At 49.8% G+C, this 11,254-nt stretch overlaps 1 long non-coding RNA gene across 1 annotated transcript; it reads right to left on the minus strand.

Annotated features, from left to right (window-relative positions):
* Positions 1-3,717: 3,717 nt before the first annotated feature.
* On the minus strand, positions 3,718-4,448 carry LOC115403467 (uncharacterized). The gene is made up of 2 exons (XR_003933209.1): positions 4,372-4,448; positions 3,718-4,165 (listed from the first exon to the last, which is right to left on the minus strand). It is a non-coding gene; the product is annotated as an uncharacterized LOC115403467 (long non-coding RNA).
* Positions 4,449-11,254: the final 6,806 nt, after the last annotated feature.

Here is an 11,254-nt window from a genome sequence, read left to right on the forward strand (position 1 = left end):
TATTTACTTGGTATTGGATCGATACCAAAATTTGGAGTATCGCCCACCTCTAATGCCCACCCCCGTTCTAGGCCAAAACATGTCAGCAAGGTAATGTAGCAGCAGCACGGTGGCGTCCGGCTCATTTCAATGGGATTGTTGAAACGCTTCATAGTCACTGACAGTCTCACAATCCATTGTCATTCATGAAGTGTTGAGCTGTCTGCAGTCCAGGACATCATCAGCCTCATCCCCAGCTCCTCTAATCCCCTGTCCTCTACAACGAACAGACCAAGCGGAGTTTCCGGTTGAGTGAACGCAGGCGCGCTCTGCTGCCGCTGCTCACCGGCATGCTGGTGCATCCTGCTGCCGCTGCTCACCGCAAGCTAACTGGCTACCTGCTCTTCACCTGGCTCCACGTCATTGCCTCTCTTCAACGCCTTCCGGTGTGGGCCTGTAGGGGTTTTGTGTGGTCCATATTGGCCTGGACTGTCTTGTCACTCCTCCATCTACCGGTGGAAGGAATCCTGCAGTACTCGGCGGCAGAGCTACTCCGGCTGCGCTCGCACCGGTCCGGACCTCCACCAGCAGCTCTGAAGCTCCACCTGGACATCGGCTTCCAGCCTCACCCGAGGTACGTCCACCGTGGCTCTCGGCGGGGCTTTCTCTTCGGCTGCTCCAAAGGGATTCCTTCCATCTAGTCTTCTACTCGCCGTCATTCCAGAAACACCGGCCGGTCTGTTAACCACAGAATGTTAGCCTGCCTGGGTAGGTCGGCTAATGCTCCAGCTGCTCCGCTCTCCAGCGACAACACCGACGTCAGCTTCGGTCTGCTGAACATCCGCTCCCTCACGGGCAAAGGACAACTCATTCGGGACCATCTTATGGACCGTAAGTTTGACTGTCTTTGTTTAAATGAGACGTGGCAACCTCCTGGTGACTTTTCCCAGCTGAACGATGCTACTCCGCCGGGGTTTGTTTAAAATCAACAAACCTCGAGGCTCGGGTCGCGGTGGCGGTCTCGCGATACTACACCGTGAGAAGTGGAAGGTCCTCCCCGTCTCTCTGCCTGCTCTCTCGTCCCTGGAATGCCTTGCTTGTCAGATCTCCGGCGCCACTCCTGCAATCATCGCCACAGTCTACCATCCCCCCAAGCCCCATTCCGATTTTTTAAACGAAGTTTCTGTCCTTCTCACCCACCTTGCCACTCTCTCTCCAAATGTCATTCTGCTGGGTGACTTCAACGTACACATGAACAATCCTGCTCTTCCCCTTACCAAGGACTTCTCCTCATCACTCAGCAGTTTTGGTTTTCAGCAGTTTGCAGATTTCCCCAGTCACGTCAAAGGACACACCCTGGACTTATGCTTCGTTCACACCGGCAGCGAGTAGCGCGGCGAGATCCGCGCGATCCGCCCCTGGTTGGCCGCGTGTGCATTTTGTGACCCAACAGCGGCTGCCGCTGAATTCGCGTCTCTGTTGCCGGCGGTCTTTTCGACAATGGCGGATGAGATCGAGACATTGGCTTTTCTTTATTTGCTAAATAAAGCCCGACAACGTCGTCGTCGTGAGTCCAGGCGACGTGTCTGGATTCATCATATTTTGGAAAGGCGTTCAGAGTATGGTGAGTTTCACCATTTACTCCAGGAGCTGCGCCAGGATGAAGGACGCTTTCAGCGGTACTTCCGTCTCTCCCGGGCCCAGTTTGACGAGCTGCTGTCCCGCATCGGCGCTCGCATCACGTACCAGGACACCAACTACAGGCGCTCTATTCCACCTGATGAGCGCCTTTCCATCTGTCTGCGGTAAGTGCGCAAAACCAGGATTAAACCAGGTTATTATTTAATTGCTTTGAAATACAGTTCAGAGATCAAAGTATAATTTAAACCATTCACTACATGAAAAGTCCTAATTCTGCTCTTAATACGTTCATATTTGAGCCTTTTGATGTGTCTTTTGTCAAAAGTCTGATTCCTTTCAACTGAGAAATTTCCTGCGTTGTGTTTAATATTTTTTTTTTCTGAAAAATGTGCTTTTAACACAAATAGTTTATACTAAAAATAATAATAATAAACTTTCCACCGTGAGGCAATCTTCCGCCATCAGCTGATCAGATGCGGACACTCCGCTGACATGTCATCACCCGAAAGTGAAACTCGAACGGTTAAATACAATTTTCCCCCTTTCAAATAAATAAATACAAGTATAAATTTAATTCTTATCAAAATACTTCAATTAATATGCAAAAACAAACAATATTTACCGTGACTCTTTCTAAATACAGCATACAAATAAACGCAAGATAAAATTACATACAGTGCAACACCGCCACCTATTGGATTTTAAATTACATTTAAACTAGGTCTCAGTTGCTACACAGGCCCAAGATGAAACATATTTTATTATTTCTATCAGTTTGTTATAATGAATCTGTTGTTTACTTCCAGGTTCCTCTCCACTGGTGACTCCTACCGGACCATCGCTGACAGCTTCAGGGTGGGGGTCTCCACTGTCTCCACCATCGTCCCAGATGTGGTGGCAGCCATCTGGGACGGCCTGGTGGAGGAGTTCATGGCTGTGCCTGGAGCTGAGGAGTGGAGGTCCATTGCAGAGGAGTTCGAGGTGCGGTGGAACTTCCCTCTGTGCTGTGGCGCTCTGGATGGGAAGCATGTCAAAATAAAGGCACCTCCCAACTCAGGGTCGCTCTTTTATAACTACAAGGGGGGCTACTCCATAGTCCTCCTCGCTGTAGTGGACGCCCATTACAGATTCAGAGTCATCGATGTTGGTGGGTACGGCAGATCGAGCGATGGAGGGACCCTGGCCAACTCTGCCTTTGGTCAGGCTCTGCGTGAGGGCACGCTGGATCTGCCTGGTGACCGGCCCCTACCTGGAGCTGAACACAGAGGACCCCAGCCACGTCTTTGTCGCAGATGAGGCCTTTCCGCTGCGCAGGAATTTAATGCGCCCCTTCCCTGGACGTGGCGACCTTTCCCGTGAGCAGCGCATCTTCAATTATCGTCTCTCCCGGGCCAGGCTGATGGTGGAGGATGCTTTCGGGATTTGGTCTGCACAGTGGAGGATGTTTCGCCGTGAACTGGAGGTCCTCCCAGAAGTTGTGGAGAAGTGCGTGAAGGCCACATGTGTTCTCCACAACTTCATGAGGATGCGTGGGCCAACACCTGCTTTGAGGAGAGCTCCAGCCCAAGGTGAAGAACCACTCCCAGGTGTGAGGCGGGTGGGAGCCAACAATTCCACCAGAGAGGCGATGGCAACGAGGGAGGTGTTCATGGCCCACTTCAGCCAGGAGGGATCTGTGCCGTGGCAGCCAGCGGAGTAGTCAGTCCTCCACACGACTGACCCACAACGGTTCTTTTAAGAGCCACCCAAAACAAATAAAGAGCAGGCAGTCTCTGTCTATTTATTGCTGTCTGACTTTAAAAATGTATATTCACTAATTAATATTTGACATAAAAAGCTATAATGTCATGTTTTCTAAGCACATGGTTATGCTGCATGTACCGTTGTTCTTTTCACGTCTCTTCCTTTTTGCAGGTAATTACTGACTCCACTGCTGTCTTCAAGATCATCACGTCTAATAAGGTGAAATTAATAAAACATTCAAAGCAACTTTACCTTTTGTCCATCCTTCCTTTGTGTTTAAAAGATTAGTATTTTGAAAGGTAAACCTTTTAAACCAACCATAAAAATGCTGTTCTTGAAGTACCAAACCAAGTCTTGATACAAAAGAATATTTAATTTGAATTATTATTACACAGAAAACTATTTACATATTTAAACATGGGACAGGAATGAAAAGGAGCTTGCTTGGAGGAGGTGCGGTGGAAAAAATGAGAGACACGTAAAGAAGTCTTTCCTCTCCTGCAAAAGATGTCACCTCGTTTAGTGAAAAATCACTCTGACGGCTCCAATGGTTCCAAATTCAGCGTTACAGTGCTGTTCTCATAAAGTAATTTGTGAATTTGAAATTTTACAAAGTCTTTGAGATGAGGTGGCACTTTTTGCAGGAGAGGCCCCAAAGAAAGCAGGAAGTGGTCATCAGGTGTCATTGGACTAGACAATCGCGCCTCCCTGCTGGCCCTCAGTTCCTCCATGATCCGGCATTCATACTCGGACGGCCCTGGAGAGAACTGGGGCCTCCTTCTTTGCCTCTTCTTTGGTGGGCCTAAAAAAAACAAAGCAATGAGAATGTTAAAAGCAGAAACAAGCTTCACAAAAATACGAAATAAACAATAAACCTGCACACATTCTGTTTATAAAGTTGTTAAGGACTTCTTTAGCAAATCACAAGCAAAATCAAGAAGGCAGATGAGAAGTTTGGTAAAATACCTAAATTCAAGTAATGAAACATTTCTTTGGATGCATGCTCACCTGCAGCTGCAGCAGCGGGGTCAGTCAGCACAGAGGTGGAAGCAAAAGCAGCAGCGGGGGACTCTGGGCCAGGCAGGGCGTCAGGCTCAGTGTCTGATTCTGTCATGACAAAAGTTAAAATGATTTCACGCCACATGCAATGTGCACTTCTATACTTAAATTACTAAAATTACTGCTATACTACTACCAATATCATCAATAACGAATTAATAATAATAATAAAGACAGAAATAATGATAATTCCGACAATTATTATTAAAAAAAAGGCAGCAAACTGGGCAGACAAAGCATTTTTTTTCTCTACCATTTCATATCTGCTCTTTTTCCTTGTCATTACCACCGAGCTGCACCTGACAGCCCTGCTGCTGCTGCTGCTGCTTCTTCCTGCGGCTCTGGGCTGTACCCTGCTGCCTGATCCCCCTCGGCCCCTCCCTGGGACATGTTGCCCGATGTTTCCCGGGGGGTGATGAAGGGCTCGAGGAAAGACAGGACAGCAAGGTACTTCCACCTCTGTGCTGACTCTGCTGCTGCACCGCTTCTCCTCCTCTCTTTCTCCTTCCTGCTCTCTTTGGTGTACGTGTCCCTCAGGTTTTTCCACCGCTTTTTGCATACTTCAGCTGAATAAACACACATTGACTAGTGAACGGAGAACGAGCAGTAGCATTGTAGCTAACATTGTGCTAACCAGATTTGAGTAGCTACACACATTTACAAGGCGCACTCACGTAAAAAGTGAACAAAACTTACCCGGGGACCCGACCTCCTCACTAATCTTCCTCCAAGCAAGCTCCTTTTTATTCCTGTCCCGATAAAAATACGACGAAGGGTCGTAAAGCTCAGGGCGAGCGCAGACCGCTGTAATCAGTTTATCATCCATTTCTGGTGTTTCGCGGGTGCTCCGGTTCGTCATAAACGACGTCATATAGAGCGGCAATGTGATTGGTTCGCCGCTCGCGAATTCCCTCAAAAGTTCAGCTTTTCCAACTTTGAGCGGCGCGAGTAGAGCGGTTTGCGCGGCCGCCGTGCGGTTCGCGCGGCCGCCGCGCGATCCGCGTGAGTAGAGCGGCGGAGCAGCCGCCGCTCAATTCGCTGAATTCTCGCCGCGTCACCGCTCGCCGCTTCCTTACCGCGCGAAAACCATATATTTTCTATGTAAATCGGCCGCACTCGCCGCGCTACTCGCATCCGGTGTGAACGCAGCATTAACCTGCTGCTCCGGTCTCACTCCTTCCAACTGTTCTGCTGTTCACCTTCATATTACAGACCATTTTCTTCTCTCATTTAATGTCCCCCTCCGTCTCTCCGTTTCATTTCATTCCGCAACATTAAGGATATTAACATGGACTCCCTCTCCCCCTGCATCTCCACCCTGACTTTGGACTCTTCCTCCACCCCCGATGACCTTGTCTCCCTGGACAATAATGGACTCACTCACATCCTCAACTCACTCACTCCTGAAAAATCTCGCTCTGTTTTCTTTACCCGGTGTGCTCCCTGGTTTACTCCTGTTCTCCGTAATATGAAATCCAAAAATCATCAGCTTGAAAGACCCTTTTGTAAATCTGGACTCAACATTCACAAAGACATGTTTACTGCTCATTTATCTCTTTATAAGGACTCAATTTCCCAAGCTAAATCAGAATTTTACTCCGATCTCATCTGCTCCAATGCAAGCAGCAGTAAGACATTCTTTTCGGTTTTCAACAGCATCATCCAGCCCCCTGACTCTCTACCCCCCCACCTGGACTCTGCAGAGTCCTGTAACTCTCTCCTCCAGTTCTTTAATGACAAGGTTTTGATAATCCACCAACATCTCAGCTCCACTACCTCTCTTCTCCCCTCCTCTGAACCTCTCCCGCCATCTCATCTACTTTCCACCTTTGAACTCCCTCCCGCCTCTGATATCTCCGTCCTCATCACCAAGTCCAAGCCTTCGACCTGTCAGCTGGACCCCCTCCCCACAGTCCTGGTCAGATCCTGCCTCCCCTCTCTACTCCCCCTCATATCAGCCATCATCCACTCCTCGCTGTCCTCTGGAACTGTTCCCGCTCTTTTTAAATCTGCAGCTGTCAGCCCCATCCTGAAGAAACCTGGTTCAGATCCCAACAACTTCCTCTTCATCATATACCTCCTTCCCCTTCGGTAACTTTTTCTGGAAGTTCGGTATTAATTTTCACTGCTACGTGGACGACACCCAGCTCTATCTCTCCAGTAAACCAAACTCCACTCTCCCACCCTCCTCTCTCACCCTCTGCATCGCTGAAATCAAATCCTGGTTCACCTCAAATTTCCTGAAATTAAATAGTGATAAAACTGAACTTCTTCTTGTTGGCACCGAGTCCTCACTCTCCAAATCAAACAGGTTGTCCCTCACAGTGGACAGCTCCACAGTGTCCCCCTCCCCTCAGGTTAAAGTCTGGGTGTCGTCCTCACAGCTCACTCTCTTTCCACTCCCACATTAATAACATCACTCGGTCTGCTTACTTCCACCTACGCAATATAAACCGTCTCCGCCCCTCCCTCACCCCTCTCTCGCCCCTCCCTCACCCCTCACACCACTGCCATCCTGGTCCACAGCCTCGTCACCTCCCGCCTCCACTACTGCAACTCACTCCTCTTTGGCGTCCCCCACAAATCCCTCCATCAGCTCCAACTGGAACTCAGAACTCAGCAGCTCGTATCGTCACCAAAACCCCTTCCTCTCAGCACATCACCCCCGTCCTCCAGCAGCTCCACTGGCTCCCTGTGAATTTCCGGATCATTTTCAAAATACTTCTGTTTACATTTAAAGCCATCCACAACCCCCCCCCCCCCAATCTGCCTGATCTCATACACGTGGCCCCCTCTCATGCTCCCTCAGGTCCTCCTCTCTCCACCTCTCTGTGCCCCCATCCCCCCCAGCACCATGGAGAGCAGAGCAGTCAGCTGCTCTGCTCCCCAACTCTGGAACTCTCTCCTCCAGACATCCGCAACCTCGATTCTCTATCTCAGTTCAAATCCAGACTCAAAACTCTGTTTTAATCAGCCTATCATTTGTAACCTCATTATTTCTTTTAATTCACTGTTGTTATGTTTTCTGTAGTTTTTTGTAATGTGTTTTAATCTTTTGTAAAGTGTCGTTGGGGGTTCAGAAAGGCGCTGTGAAATGAATTGTATTATTATTATTATTATTATTATTATTATTATTATTACTATTATTATTATTATTATTATTATTATCATTATTATTATTATTATTATTATTGTTATTATTATTATTATTACAACCACCTCTGTGTGGCCATCTGCTCCACCTCCGACTGCTCCCCCTGAGTTCTCCATATCCCAGCCTCTTCACGCTCCAGCAGGAGATGCACAGCCTGCTCCGGGTCCTGAGCATCACTGGCTCCCAGCAGAGATGAAAAAAATTAGAACTGGGCAACGATTAAATTTCTTAATCGCGATTAAGCGCATCCCAATCCTGGAGTTATCACGATTAATCGCGATTAAAATGGCTCATTTGAAGTTTACCGAGGCCATTCAAAATGTGTGTGTAATAATTTTACAATTCATCAAATATCATTTATAATAGCTTAAAATACCAATCTTTACCAATATTGTGACCCCAACACACACACACACACACACACACACAAATACGCACACCACCAACAGCAGAGCAGATGAAAAATTTAAGTTTCTTTTGAGGCCACTTCCTCAAACTTCATTCTGTCTCTGAGCCTCAGACACAGAAGACAGCCTAAATTCAGTCACGCCGAATTGTGCCTCATATTTACCTTATTAAGCCCGATTGTGTGTTGAAGGAACATGTACCATATTGGCCCGAATATAAGACGACTCCGATTATAACACGACCCCTATTTTTCAAAGATCATTTTGTGAAAAAAAAAAAAATGCTGAAGACAATAAGGTCACTCATAAAACAACTTTTTACGATACTATTATTATAAACTAAAAAACTCACAACTGAAATAACATTTCACGAGATATAAAATGAAAAAATATAGAGTATTGAATAAAAAATATATTCTCTTTCTCAAAATAAGAAACAATAAGCAACAAATAAGAACCTCAAGGGGTCCAAACTGCATAAATGATGTAAATAACTTTCCAGCTCCTTCAGCTGAATCAGGCTCTGGTGGTGGACATTCTGTCTTTCCGTCTTTCAGAGACGTATTCACTCTCCCTTCTATCAGTCTCTCTGAAGCGTCTCTCAGGACCACGGAAAGCTTTTCTCATAGCGTTAGCATCTGTAGTGTTTTTTCTGTGCTCTCCAATAAGAACGAGGCTCTGCTCCACCAGACCTCCTGGCGGCTTGGCAGTAGTTTGATGACTCTGCTGCGTTGATCACCATCAGTTTAAAGTTGGTATCATAACTTCTCCTCTGTTGTTTGCTCAGTTGTCCAGCGTTCAGCCCCTTTGTTCCAGATGATCCACCATTTTTCATCAGATCATTTGACCTCATTTCATCGCTCCACTCGCTCTCTGCTCAGTGATACTTTGGCTCCATCTAGCGGCGCGGATGCGTATTGACCATCTACCGTAAGTCCGCGATTATAACACGACCCCACTTTTGAGGATGCAATTTCTGGGAAAAAACATCGTCTTATATTCGGGCCAATACGGTACTTTTTTTGCGTGGTTTCAGCGCCCAAAAAAGACCCAGCGAGTCGAAACATTGCACCAGCAAAACACATGATTTAAGTTTCATTTTCATTTTTGTCGTATTTGCGTTCCTTATTTCAATTTGTGCCTTTTCCTCGTGATTTTTCTAATAATTCGGCAGAGTTCAATATGGCAAATAATGAGGAATGGACTGTGTTTTACAGTAAAAAGCGCGTGTGGGTTTTTTGACGCTCAGCTGGAGCGCGGTGTGACTCTCGGGATGCAGGACAGTTTCAGCTTGCCCCCCCCGCACTACCCTGTGTGCTGAAAGCAGCTCACAGGTGTCGATGTACACAAGAAAGCTCCCAAAGTCCTGGATGTTCTGAGTGATTATTTTTTTATTGTTTTAAAATGCCCTGTCTCAACTGTTTGTCTGTTTTTCATGTTCTTCTCATGTTCGCTCATCTTCTTAGCTCAGCTCAGCTCAGCTCAGTCCTGCGTTGTTTAGTTCCTGCATTCCTGGAAGTAAAGAAGTTCAAATCTGCCTGTCTGCCTGGGTGGGTGTTTCCATCCCGCTCTGTGACACTTTGAGTTCCTCCTTAAACGTGGTCAGCTCCTTTTTCCTGTGTTGTTTGAGCTCTCCTATCTCGCTTTTTATGCTACGTAGCCTTGGTGTAGAGCTGCGCTGCTAGCTGTTAGCATGTCTCCGTCAGCCGAGTCCTCTTCCACAGCCAGCTCTTCTTGTTTGTTTGGGAGTTTTGGTGTTTGTCGTTTGCTCCGTTTGTGGTGCTGATTTGTCCGGGACTTGCAGGAGCCGGTTTTAAGCCACCATCTCCCTCTCTGCCCCCCCTTTTTTTCTTTTTTCTTGTTGTGCATCGTAACCTTGAGGCAGGCACACAGAATTAGTCCTCCTCCACCTGGGGACGGAGGCAGCGACCGAAAGTAGTCCTGATCCTCCTGCAGACTCTGTGGATCCGCTTGATGAATGTCCTGAAACGGCCATGGTGGAGCACAGAGGAATCAGGGGCCTCGGACGACTCAGGGGCCTCAGACTGCTCGGGCGGTAGAATTGGCTCAAGGGCCACTGGCGGCTCGGGGCTGGAAGCCTCTTTACGGGCCACTGACGGCTCGGGGCTAGAAGCCTCCTCGGGGCTGGGAGACTCCTCGGGGTACACAGATGGCTCGGTAGACGGCTTGGGGCTAGAAGCCTCCTCGGGGGCCACAGGCGGCTCGGGGCTGAAAGCCTCTTCGAGGGCCACTGGCGGCTCGGGGCTGGAAGCCTCTTCGAGGGCCACTGGCGGCTCGGGGCTAGAAGCCTTTTCGAGGGCCACTGGCGGCTCGAGGCTAGAAGCCTCTTCGAGGGCCACTGGCGGCTCGGGGCTGGAAGCCTCTTCTAGGGCCACTGGCGGCTCGGGGCTAGAAGCCTCTTCGAGGGCCACTGGCGGCTCGGGGCTGGAAACCTCTTCGAGGGCCACTGGCGGCTCGAGGCTAGAAGCCTCTTCGAGGGCCACTGGCGGCTCGGGGCCAGAAGCCTCTTCGGGGGCCACTGACAGCTCGGGGCTGGAAGCCTCTTCGAGGGCCACTGACGGCTCGGGGCTGGAAGCCTCTTTGAGGGCCAATGGCGGCTTGGGACTTGGAGACTGCACGGGGGCCACAGACGGCTCGGGGCTGGAAGCCTCTTCGAGGGCCACAGACGGCTCGGGGCTGGAAGCCTCTTCGAGGGCCACAGACGGCTCGGGGCTAGAAGCCTCCTCGGGGGCCAGAGGCGGCTCGGGGCTGGAAGCCTCTTCGAGGGCCACTGACGGCTCGGGGCTGGAAGCCTCTTCGAGGGCCACAGGCGGCTCGGGGCTGGAAGCCTCTTCAAGGGCCACAGGCGGCTCGGGGCTGGAAGCCTCTTCGAGGGCCACAGGCGGCTCGGGGCTGGAAGCCTCTTCGAGGGCCACTGACGGCTCGGGGCTGGAAGCCTCTTCGAGGGCCACTGACGGCTCGGGGCTGGAAGCCTCTTCGAGGGCCACTGACGGCTCGGGGCTGGAAGCCTCTCCGAGGGCCACAGGCCAGTTGGGGCTAGAAGCCTGTCCGAGGGCCACAGGCCAGTCGGGGCTGAGAGAGTCCTTGGGGGCCACAGGCCAGTCGGGGCTAGAAGCCTCTCCGAGGGCCACAGGCCAGTCGGGGCTGTGAGAGTCCTTGGGGGCCACAGGCCAGTCGGGGCGAGAAGCCTCTCCGGGGGCCACAGGCCAGTCGGGGCGAGAAGCCTCTCCGAGGGCCACAGGCCAGTCAG

The sequence above is a fragment of the Salarias fasciatus genome, chromosome 16, assembly GCF_902148845.1.
Source record: "Salarias fasciatus chromosome 16, fSalaFa1.1, whole genome shotgun sequence".
Classification (NCBI taxonomy): Eukaryota; Metazoa; Chordata; class Actinopteri; order Blenniiformes; family Blenniidae; genus Salarias; species Salarias fasciatus.